General features: G+C 42.4%; 1 long non-coding RNA gene across 1 annotated transcript in view; it reads left to right on the top strand.

Moving 5' to 3' along the window:
- Positions 1-10,343, top strand: part of LOC111542980 — a 12,760-nt gene extending 2,417 nt beyond the window's left edge. Inside the window, exon 2 of the long non-coding RNA XR_002731718.2 lies at positions 6,378-10,343. This is a non-coding gene — a long non-coding RNA (uncharacterized LOC111542980). The remainder of the gene's footprint in view (positions 1-6,377) is intronic.
- The last annotated feature ends 2,068 nt before the right edge of the window (positions 10,344-12,411 follow it).

The following is a 12,411-nucleotide window of genomic DNA, read 5'->3' as shown; positions in this document are numbered from 1 at the left end:
TTTCTTTCTTTCTTTCTTTCTTTCTTTCTTTCTTTCTTTCTTTCTTTTTAAAAAAGACTTTAGGCCAGGTGTGGTGGCTCATGCCTGTAATCCCAGCACTTTGGGAGGCTCAGACAGGAGGATCCCTTGAGCCCAGTAGTTTGAGACCAGCCTGGACAACATTGCAAGACCTCATCTCTATGAAAAATATATATATTTTTAAGATAATTTAAAAGGACTTTATTTTTTTAAGAGCAGTTTTAGGTTTACAGCAAAATTGAGAGGAAGATACAGATTTCTCATCTACTCCCTGCGCCAACATGTGTAGATCTCCCCCATCATCAATATCCCCTATGAGTATGGTGCAAATTGTTGCCATTGATGAACCAACACTGACACATCACGATCACCCGAAGTACATCGTTTACATCAGGATTCTCTCTTGGTATTGTACATTCTGTGAGTTTGGACAAATGTATAATGATGTGTGTCCATCATTATAGTGTCCTACAGAGTTTTCACTGTCCTAAAAATCCTCTGTGCTCTGCCTATTCATCACCCTTCCCCACTCCATGTTTAAATTGGCATTGGCAAAGCTTTTTTGTTTTTTTTTTTAATTTTCTATATATTTTTTTTTATATGGAGTCTTGCTCTGTCACCCAGGCTGGAGTGCAGTGGTGCGATCTCGGCTCACTGCAGCATCTGTCTCCCGGGTGCAAGTGATTCTCCTGCCTCAGCCTCCCAAGTAGCTGGGATTACAGGCACCTGCCACCATGCCCAGCTAATTTTTGTATTTTTAGTAGAGATGGGGTCTCACCATGTTGGCCAGGCTGGTCTCAAACTGCTGACTTCAAATCATCCACCCACCTCGGCCTCTCAAAGGGCTGAGATTACAAGCATGAGCCACCGCACCCAGCCGGGCAAAGTTGTTTATAATATTCCCTTACAATATCCTCCTATTACTTGTAAGATCTGTCATTAAGTCACTTCTCTTATTTCTGATATTCTTAATTTGTGTTTTTTTCTCTTTTTTCCTGATCCATGCCTAGAAGTTGATCCATATGATCTTTTCAAATAACTAGCTTCTGGTGTCATTGATTTTTCTCCATTGTTTTTCAGTATTGTTTCATTGATCTTATTTCCTTTCCTCCGCTTACTTTGGGTTTCATTTGCTCTTCTTTTTCTCATTTCTTAAGGTAGAGGCTGAAGTTACTGACTTGAAACCTTTCAAGTACTGATTTAGTGGCACCCACAAATTTGGGTATGTTGGGTTTCCATTTTCATTCCATTCAAAATACATTCTGATCCCTCCTGCCTTTTTGACTGATAAGTTATTAAGAAGTGCCTTATCTAGTTTCCAAATATTTGGAGATTTTCTAAGACTCTATTATTCACTATTTATAATTTAATTCCATTGTGGTGAGATAACTTTTTTATGATGACTTGAATCCTTTCAAATGTTTGAGACTTGTTTTATGGCCCAGAATATGGCCTATTTTGTTAAATGTTCCTTGTGCATGTGAAAAGAATGTGCATTTTGCTGTTGTTGGATGGAGTGTTCTATAAGTGTCAAGTAGGTCAAGTTGATTGATGGGGTTATTCAAATCCTCTGTATACTTGCTTATTTTCTACCCAATTATCTATTGGTTATTAAGAGGGAGTAGTGAAATCTCTGATTATAATTATGATTTTTCTATTTGTCTTTGCAGCTCTATCCATTTTTGCTTCATGTATTTTGAAACTCTGTTATTAGGTACATAAACTTTTAGAATTTTGATGTATTGATTTATAATTATGAAATGATCCTTACACTTGGTAATATTCTTTGATCTAAAATCTTCATCTGATACTCATATAGCCATTCTATCTTTTCATTAATGTTAGCTTGGCATATCTTTTTCCAACCTCCTTTTACATTTTAACATATTGTGTCTCTATATTGTGTTTCTTATAAGCATTATATAATGTCTTGCTTTTTAATCCAATCTGACAATCTCTGCCTATTAATTAGAACATTTAGACCACTTGCTTTTGTTTCTCACCTCAAAGAAACATGTGGGTTATTCTGTTTTAATTGTGGTAAAATATATATAACATAAAATTTATCATCTTAACCATTTTAAGTATTCAGTACAGTAATGTTAAGTATATTCACATTGTTTTGCAACCAATCTCTAGAACTTTTTCATCTTGCAAAATTGAGACTCTTTGCCCATTAAACAACAACTCCCCATTTCCCTCCTCCCCACCTCCTGGCAGCCACCATTCTACTTTCTACTTTCTACTCTAGATACCTCGTATAAGTGGAATCCCACAGTATAGACCATTTACTTATAATGTGATTATTGACAGGTTAAGTTTAAGCCTATCAGCTTCTTTTTGTTCTATATTTATTCCATTTCTTTTTTGTTTCTTTGTTTTCTCTTTTTCTCCCTTCTTTTGGATTTTTTTAAATAATTTCACTTTATTTTCTTTGTTGGGTTAGTAGCTATAATTCTTTGTTTTGTTATTTTAATGGTTGCTCCAGGGTTTATGGCTTGTATATCTTATCACAGTCTGCTTTCACCACTTTACATATAAGAATTTTAATATACTTCCATTTCGCCTCTCCTGACCTTTCTGCTTTCATTATCATACTTTTTACTTATTCATATGTTAGAAACCACACAATATGTCATATTTTTTATTTAAGCAGTCAATTATCATTGAAAGAGATATAAATAGTGTTTTATGAATCTTACATATTTGCCTATGTATTCACCTTTATTCCTTTGGGTAGATCTATGTTTCAGTCTGGTATTATTTTCCTTCCGCTTCAAGGATTTTCTTTAACATTTCTTGTTTGTTTGTTTGAGACAGGCTCACTCTGTTACCCAGGCTGGAGTGCAGTGACGTGATCACGGCTCACTGCAGCCTTCACCTCTTGGGCTCAGGCAATCTTCCTGCCTCAGCCTCCTGAGTAGCTGGGACTACAGGTATGTGCCACCACACCCAGCTAATTTTTTTATTTTTTGTAGCGATGGGGTCTAATCTTGTGGCCCAAGCTGTTCTTGAACTCCTGGGCTCAAAAGATCCTTCCATTTTAGCCTCCCAAAGTGTTGGGATTGCAGGTGTGAGCTACCGCACCCAGCCTAGCATTTTTTATAGTACAGTTTTGCCAGTGATGAATTTTTTCAACTTTTGCATATCTGAAAAGGTCTCTATTATAGTTTCATTTTTGAAGATATTTCTGCTGATATAGGATTCAGATTGATAGATTTTTTTTTCTTTCAGCACTTAAATCTTGCTGCACCGTTTTCTCACTTGCCCTGTTTCCAGCGGGAAATCTGCTGCTATCCTTATATTTGTACCTTTATATGTAATCTGTCTTTTTTCTCTGGCTGCTTCTAAGATTTTCTCTTTATTACATATATTGAGCAATTTGATTATATGTGCACTGGTGTAATTTTCTTCACACTTATTGTGCTGGGACTCATTGAGCTTCTTGAATTTGTGGGTTTATAGTTTTCATAAAATAGAAAATTTTTGAGTGTTACTTCTTCAAATAATTTTTCTGTACTCCCTGTTTTTCATGGACTCCAATTACAGGTATATGAGCCTGCTTGAAGTTGTCCTGTAGCTCACTATGCTCTTTTAACTTTTTAAGCTTCTTTTTTCTCTGTATGTTTTAATTTGAAATAGCTTCTATTGTTGTGTCTTTCTAATAACTAAAATTTTCCTCTGCTACATCTAGTCTGCTATCAACCTTAGCCAATGCAATTTTCATCTTACTCATTGTAGTTTTCATGTTACTAATTGTAGTTTTCATCTCAAAAGTTCATTTTGCATCGTTGAAATATTATGCATGTTTTTGAACATATGGAATACAGCCATAATAATTGTTTTAACATACTCATCTGTTAATTCTAACATCTTTGTCAGTTTTGGGTCAATTTTATTATTTTATTTTTATTTATTTGTTTTTTTTTGAGACAGAGTCTCACTCTGTCCCCCAGGTTGGAGTATAGTGGCGCAATGTCAGCTCACTGCAACCTCTACCTCCCGAGTTCAAGCAATTCTCTTGCCTCAACCTCCCTAGTAGCTGGGACTACAGGCGCGTGCCACCACACCTGGCTAATTTTTTGTAATTTTAGTAGAGACGGGGTTTTACCATGTTAGCCAGGATGGTCTCGATCTCCTGACCTCACGATCCACCCACCTCGGCCTCCCAAAGTGCTGGGATGAGAGGTGTGAGTCACCGCGCCCGGCTAGTTCTGGGTCAATTTTAATTGATTGATCTTTCTTCTCATTATGGGTTATATTTTGCATGCCTGGTATTCTTTCATTAGATGCCTAATGTGAATTTTACCTGTTGAGTACAGGATATTTTGGTATTTCTATAATATTCTTGAGCTTTGTTGTAGGATTGTTATAGGATTAGATTAGGTTACTTGGCAACAGTTTGATTCTTTTGGTCTGTCTTTTAAGAGTTATTGGGTGGGAGCCAGGCGAGGTGGATCATGCCTATAATCCCATCACTTTGAACACTTTGGGAGGACGAGGCGGGAGGATCACTTGAGCCCAGGGGTTCAAGACTAGCCTGGGTAACATAGTGAGACTCCATCTCTATTAAAAAATATAAAAATCAGCCAGGCAAGGTGGTATGGGCCTATATAGTCTTAGCTACTCGGGAGCCTGAGGCGAGATGATTGCTTGAGCCCAGGAGGTTGAGGCTGCAGCGAGCCAAGATTGTGCCACTACACTCCAGGCTGGATGACAGAGTGAGACCCTGTTTCCAAAAAAATTAAAAAGGGTTATTAGGTGGGACCAAAGCGGTGTTTTGTATTGGGGTAATTATTCCTCAATACCAAGGCAATACCCTTTTGAGTGTTTTACCCATGCCTCATGAATTATGAAGTTTTCCAGTCTGGCTGGTGGAAACACTCTTCCCACCTCTGTGTGAACACATGACATTGCTCTCTCATCCTCTTAGAAGGTTCTCTCCCTAGCTTTGGGTAGTTTTCTCACCCTATGGGTCAATAATGCCAGATACTTGGGGGAGACCCTCTGCACAACTCCAGGCCACTGTGTAGCTCTCTCCTGTCTAGTATTCTGTCCTGAAAACTCTGGCTACCTTGGTATCTTTGGACTCTTAGCTCTGTCTCTTCAACTCAGAATTGGCTGAGATGTACCTGGTTTTCTCTCCCTCTACCACAGCCTGCAAGCCTTCATAAAGCAGTAATCTGTGGGGGAGTTGTGGGGCTTACCTTGTTTTTCCATCTCTCAGTAAATGTCCTTTCTTGCCTGAAACAGTCTTGAAAATCAACTTACCTTCTTTCCTTCCTTCCCTCTTTCTTCCCATTCCTTCCCTCTCTCACTTCCCTCATTCTTTCCTTATCTCCCTCCCTCACTTCCTCCTTTCCTCCATCCTTCTTTCTTTCATTTCAGGAAGGAGAGGAAATCCAGTCACTATTGCTCCATCTTGGCCGGGAGCAAAAATTCTTTCTGTTCAAATTCTTTTTTATCCTTTTAACAACTATAATAGTGCTGGGCACATGGTTGGTTCATTGATTGAATGCTTCTTGAGTGCATTCATCTTTTAAGTAATAATATCCAAGTAAAAATTTGTTTAGAAATTCAATTGTAGGGCCAGGTGCGGTGGCTCACGCCTGTAATTCCAGCACTTTGGGAGGCTGAGGTGGGTGGATCATTTGAGGTCAGGAGTTCAAGATCAGCCTGGCCAACATGGTGAAACCCCATCTCTATTAAAAATGCAAAAATTAGCCAGGCATGATGGCGAGTGCCTGTAGTCCCAGCTACTTGGGAGGCTGAGGCAGGAGAATCGCTTGAATGCGGAAGGCAGAGGTTGCAGTGAACCACGATCATGCTACTGCACTCCAGCCTGGGTGACAGAGCGAGACTCCATCTCAAAAACCAAACACACACACACAAAAACAAAACAAAACAAAACAAAAAAGAATGATTGAATGGGTAGGATACTTTTTTTTTTTTTTTTTTAATGAGCGTCTCCCTCTGTTACCCAGGTTGGAGTAGAATGATGTGATCTTGGCTCACTGTAACCTCTGCCTCCTGGGTTCAAGCAGTTCTGCCTCATCCTCCAGAGTAACTGGGACTACAGGTGCCCGCCACCATGCTTGACTAATTTTTAATAGAGACAAGGTTTTACTATGTTGACCAGGCTGGTCTCGAACTCCTGACTTCGAGAGATCCTCCCGCCTCAGCCTCCCAGAGTGCTGGGATTATAGGCGTGAGCCACCACACCTGACCTAGAACACTTTTTGTTTCACCAAACAATGTAATTTTATTTCAATAACATCTCTATCTGATGTTCCTCTTTCCATTTTATAAATTGAAGCTCTAGTTCTAATAGACTCATGAGTCTTCTGGTCTCTTTACAGTGTGCTCTGTTAGCCCTCACTTTGTAACATTTTTCATCAGATAAAGTTAACACAAATCAATATTTCTTCCTCTACAAGACAGGCTGACATTCTGATTTGGAAATCTTCATTGAAGAAATTTGGCTTATATTCTTGGAAACTTCAGGCTTGCATAACACTTTGACTTCTAGCTTAATTCTTGTGGAATCTTGGGATTCAGGCCCTTCTCCTCAAGTTCTTTCTGTGGCCCAGCCAAACCTTGCGCATCCTTCCAGCCCAGCTTAAGCCTTCCTTCCTCTGTGACGCCTACTGCCACAGTGATCCTGTCCTTCTACCTGCTCCTCGGAACTTCATTGTCTTTTCCACTCATCTGGTGCCTAATTGACTGTACTGCCTTGTCATACCCTTTGTATTTAGTCAGAGCATCTGTTTCAACCAGCTTGTAACCACCTTCAGACAGGAGGCCCACAGTGCCTAAAACAGTAATAATAATAGTAATAACCAGCATTTATTGAGTACTTACCATGTGCCAGGCCCTATTCTAAGAGCTTGTTATGGATGACTTCAGTTAACTTTCACCCATTCAAAGGGGATAGTGCTGTTACAATCCCACTTTCCAGATAAGGAAGCAGAAGACCAGGGGAGTTGGGTCAGTTAGCAGAGCCAGGATTTAAACTCAAGCACTCTGAGAGCAGAGCCTGAGCCACCCTCAACCCCTACACTCTGCCGTGGCACTGGGGGTGCAGTAGTTGCTCAATATAGCTTTGTTGAATGAATGAAAACATGGAGGCTTGTCCTGTGCAGGAGAGAAACCTCCAGAGGAGGCCCTGTTCTGTTACACTTACAGCTTTGCTGTTTGCCATCACTACTTGCACATCGTTGCTGTTGTTTCAGGAGCAAGATCCTGTGTGGTCCAGGAGGGAAAAGAGGTTAGGAAGTGAGATGCCCACACCCCTCTCCTGCCTTCCTCCCTTGCAGGTTGGGCAGCGAACAAGTTGGGGCAGCTCTTCTTCCTACCACCCCTTGCCTCAGAGCTAGCCAGCAACCTGGAGCAGGGAGAGGTGGAAAGGAAGGCATGGGGGGCAGCGACAGCTTCAGGATCCCTGGTTCCTGGGGCCCTTGCCTTCTGAGGCTCAGTCAACCGGATGTTCCTTTAGCTTGCCGGAATTTGGCCGGATTTACAGAGATAAGATCAATCTGACCCTTAATTCCTTAAATGTAATTTATGGGCTTGCCTCCTGTGTGCCACAACACGTCTGGCTATCCAAAATCTGGTAATTATTTATATAAACACAGGATCCTGCCTTTGTGGATTATAATTGGACTTGAACAGCAAGAAGCAGGGACTTACACAGTTGGGGCTGCACTGAAACCCTTCTTTTGAAAACACTCACCTGAGCCTTTGAAATCTTCCCTGTGGCTCATGGATGTCTTTAACCAGACCAAAAAAACATTCTTTTCTCCTCCTCCTGCAGGCCTGGGCAAATTTGTTCCCAAACACCACCAGGTTTTCTAGGTCCTTTCAGAGGATGGGCTGAAGATACCCCGTCATCTGGACTGGACTGAGAGGACAGGTGCCCTGGGAGGGAGCCTCCATGGATCTCCTCATTGTCTGTTGGGACATGAATTTTTATACCCCCTCTAAGAAGAAACAGGATTAGGAATTTTATGCTGTTTGGAAAAGAGGAGAGGTGGCTGGCACAAGAGAAAGATCTTTGTTTTTTATTCATGCTGTGAGTTTCCCAGGAGCCTTTGCTGTACATACACACACAAGAGCCAGGAGGATTAGAGGTAAGAAAATGAGTTGATTGAACCAGATGGTTCAGGAAGCACTCCCAGGAGGCTGCTGGGATGGATGAATCTGTGTCTTTAAATAACATTAATTTCAGAAAGGCCCAAACTGTTTCCTAAATTGCTACACTGAACTCTTACCTTTCATCTGTTTTTATGGCACCTCTCTGGTTGAAGGCAGGAGCTACTGCTTTCTGACAAACAGCTTTGGAGAAATCCCTCATCCTTGGTGAAGCTGGTAAGGAATTGTTTTCCTGCAGGAAAAAGAAATCCTTAAGAATCCAAGTGCTTTGAAAAACAGATTTAGGCAGAAACAAGCACCCCTGGGTGATCTGAACAAGCTACCAAGTTCTAATGCCAGCTGAGACACTCATTTCCTCAGTGGCTGGGGGCAAACCACTTAACCTCAGTTTCCCCATCTGTAAAATGGGGTTAATAATGCTTACCTGCTGCAGGAGTGCTGTGAGGTTTTAATTGGGTAATGGCTTTGGAGCCCTTTGATGTAGTAAGTTTTATTAACTTGTAAGGGCTTCCCCGAGGCCAGAAAAAGCAGTTAAACCCAAGAGAGAGAAGAAAGGCACTGAAAGGAAAGCAAAGCTCAGCTAAGTGTTTCACCTCCAGCTCCAATTTCAGAAGTGTGGAGTCCAGCTGCTCCACTGTGAGTGGAAAGCAGTGACTGGGGCTGGGGACTGTCTGAATAGCATTGGGGGAGGGAAAGCTTCAGGGTCATCTCAGAGGAGCTTGGCTTTCAGATTGTGAAGGGTAAAGGTAAGCAAGTAGTCTTGCTTGATCAAACCAGGATCATTCTCTGGCCCCACTGAGGTTCTTTGCTAAGAACCTTCTCCAGTAAGAGAATTATTTTGCTATTAATCCAAGGTCCTTATAATTGAATTTAGAAACCCCTAGCCTCTGGCCTCCTGTTTCCCAACAATTAAATAGAGAACTGGCCTCTAGCCAGGGTTGCTGACCAGAGAAGAGTTGGAAGGACAGCACCAACCAAAGGTCAGAAAACTGGGGCGTTTTCCAAGCTCCACCATTCACAGCTAGGCAGACCAACCTAGACTGCTCGGCCAGCTCTGTGCTTCAGTTTCCCACTCCATAAAATTGATTGCCGTTAAAGCCCAAATAATTAAGATTTGGAATGTGAAATGCACTAAAATGATAAAGAACAAACCCCTACTCGCCTTTCAGTAAGTTAAAAAAATCAATTATTGGAATAATTTTACTCCAAGCCAACTCATTCAGCATGAGAGACCCCATGCTCCTCTTCCTCCTTTCTAACTTTTGTTGGGTGCCCACCACACAGCCACGGTCATTCAGCATCAGCTACATGAACACAGCCCAGGAGGATAATCAACTTGTCCTGGTTTGCCTAGACTATCCTCGTTTTAGCTCTGAAAATCTCATGTTCCAGGAGCCCCTCCTAATCGCAGGCAAACTGGGATGGTTGATCACCCTAACATGTCCTTGGGCTGCTTGGAAAGTGCTGGCTACAGTTCCTGTCAAGCAGTTATTGACCTACCACGGGCATATCTTAGGAAAAGGGGCGCAGTGGTGTGGCAGAGGTGAGGGAGTCCTATGATCCAGGCTGTCATTCCTGGCTCTGCCTCTCTCTACGGACTTCAGATCAGACCCGTGGCCTCAGTTTCCTCACCTGCAAAGGGAGGCGGTGTGACATGATGCCTTTTCACCTTTCCTCCAGGAGACATGGCTGCAAAGACACGCCCATCAGCTTGTCCAGCCCCAGGCGGATGCTGTGTGCTTTGCAATGAGTGGCGAAACACACAGCGTGGGGATACACTGGGGACCGAAGTCCATCCCTGCTTGTGGGATTCAGCTCCTTGGTGCCCTCTGATTCCTTTAATGCTCTTTCTTTGTGAGAAGGAAGCACATGGGTGGGAATGTGTCAGCCCTCAACTAACCAGTTGAGTGTTGTACATATCTCTTTAGATCACTTTCCTTCCTAAAATGAGCACATTATATCCCTGAGATCTGAAACTTGACTTTTCCAAGACTGTGTTCAAGTTTGGCAAAATGAGCACTGAGTCCAAAAATTAAAGCAATTTAAAAGACCCACTGTTTCCCTTATCGTAATTTAGGCTGCACATTTTTAGTATGGTTTTCTATTCCTGTGTTTTATTTTACAATATAAAGAAAAATGCCTGCTGTAAAGGAAGCAAAATTCTATAAATTATACATATGTTTTGTCTTCATTGTCCAGATTCTCCAGCCAGCCTATTGCTTGGATATACCCTTTGTTCAATCCATGTAGACAGAGGAGATAATCAGGGTTGGGATTGTTTTCATGGAGGTGGCTTTCTTTTTGGGGATTGATTCTTTTAAAAATGCCCTTGATAGGCGCTTATCTTAATGAAAACAGTCTTCTCGTGACAGACCGGAACCTGGCTTTTATAGCATTAAAAAAAGTAATTTACATTAAGAAGAAATGGGAAACAGTGATTGAATCAAAGCCACCCTGAGCAGCTTCCCCCTGCTCTGCCCCATCTGAAAACAGCCCTGTTTCCATTTCACCGCTGAGCTCAGCCTGCCTGCTCCAGACGTCCAGACCTCGCACTCTATAAATTGTCTCTGCCCTTGCCCCGGAGTTGCTGACTATATGTATTTTTGGGCCCGGCATTAATTCCCTCATCCTTGGCTGGTGACATTAAGATTTGTAACTGATAGAATGTGTTTTTAATGTATTTCCTGCAGGTTACTATTAAAGAAATCTAATTCTTCTGAACTTGCAAAAGGTTCTGCTGCCATTAAAAAAAAAAAAAAAAAAGTATTACGGGAAGAATTTCCCCGAAGCCTCCAGATGGACTGGGCAGCCAGAGGGGTCTGGGGTTCCGGAATTCTCTGCTTCGCTCTGCCACTCAACTCTTCCTCCTCCTGCCCAGTCTGTTCTCTTTCTGTACCTTAGTATTCCTGGGTATGAAATGAGGATAAATATTTGTCTATGAGATGAGGGTGTTGTAAGGATTAATTGGTTGGTGCTTCGGGAAGCCTTTGAAGATGAAAGACGCTCTCTGCAGATGCTAAGTAAACTCATAATGTGTCTGGTTTTAATGAGCCAGGTAAAGCCAGTGGGGATGGCTGGAGATTAACTGTGCCTAGTCCAGAGCCTGCCTGCATGGGCTGGACTGAAAACGGGGTGGAGCTCCTCACTGGTCCCCTGCGTTTGATCTCATCACTGTTTCCCCTGACTCCTGGCACAGAGCCTGGCACTTTGGTTCTCTAGAAATATATGCAGAAGGTAGTGAGTTAGAATTTAACCTAGCCTCTCATGTCTCAGAGAGCAGGGCTCCAGACTTCCTAAATCATGCTTATCGCCTCTCATTCTAGCATATGGCTTGGGCAAGTTACTTAACCTCTGAATCTCAGTACCTCATTTGCCAGTGGGGATAGTCAGAGTCCCCATCTTGAAGGTCTGTGGTGAGGATTTGTCATAAACATGGCTAACAGCAATTGAGCATTTGCTCTATGTCATACACAGGTTCTAAGCATTTTACGCCTATGAACTCATGAAACTCTCACACACCAATCCCACCAGGGAGGGACTGTTATCCCCATTCTACAAATGGCAGAACTGAGGCACAGAGAGATTACTTGGTAGCTTACCCAAGGCCTGAGTTCTTCAGTGTTAGCTAGACCACTGCTCACAACATGGAATACTGCCTGTTATGCTTAACAGAGTGCTGGACACATCATGAGTGTACAACAAACAGGTTGCTTGAGGGGTTCTCAGACTGCCTGATTTGCCCAGCCAGGAATATAGCAGCTAGGAGAGAAGGGACCAGAGTAAACACAGACAGGGGCTCCAAGCTAGGGGAAGTCACCAGGTCCATGTGCAACAAGCCAACATGTAGGTTTCAGAAAGGTGTAAGTCTGGGCCTGCTCAGGGTGACCACGTTTGGGACCCATGATACTTTGTCAAAAAATTTTCCTACCAAATCATGGTACCTCAAAGACAATCTGAGCTATGAGGTTTGAATGCTGACCTATGGGAACTCGTGGGACTGTGCCATGGCTGACGGTGGAGGATCGTGCTGTATGCAGTGTTGCTATTCCAGGCAATCAAACCAAGGATCAGAATGAATCAACATACATTAAGACTGGCCCAAGCAGTCCTCTGCATCCACCTGAGGAGCCAGAAGGGAGACTGAGACCCACAGAAGAATGATTTCATACTCCAGTACTGTGACATCACAACCCAGGCTCTGACATAGGAAGGGAACCAGCTGAAACGTGGGTTGGGGAAGCC

The sequence above is a fragment of the Piliocolobus tephrosceles genome, chromosome 5 (genome assembly GCF_002776525.5).
Source record: "Piliocolobus tephrosceles isolate RC106 chromosome 5, ASM277652v3, whole genome shotgun sequence".
Classification (NCBI taxonomy): Eukaryota; Metazoa; Chordata; class Mammalia; order Primates; family Cercopithecidae; genus Piliocolobus; species Piliocolobus tephrosceles.
This window is presented reverse-complemented; position numbering and strand designations above follow the sequence as displayed.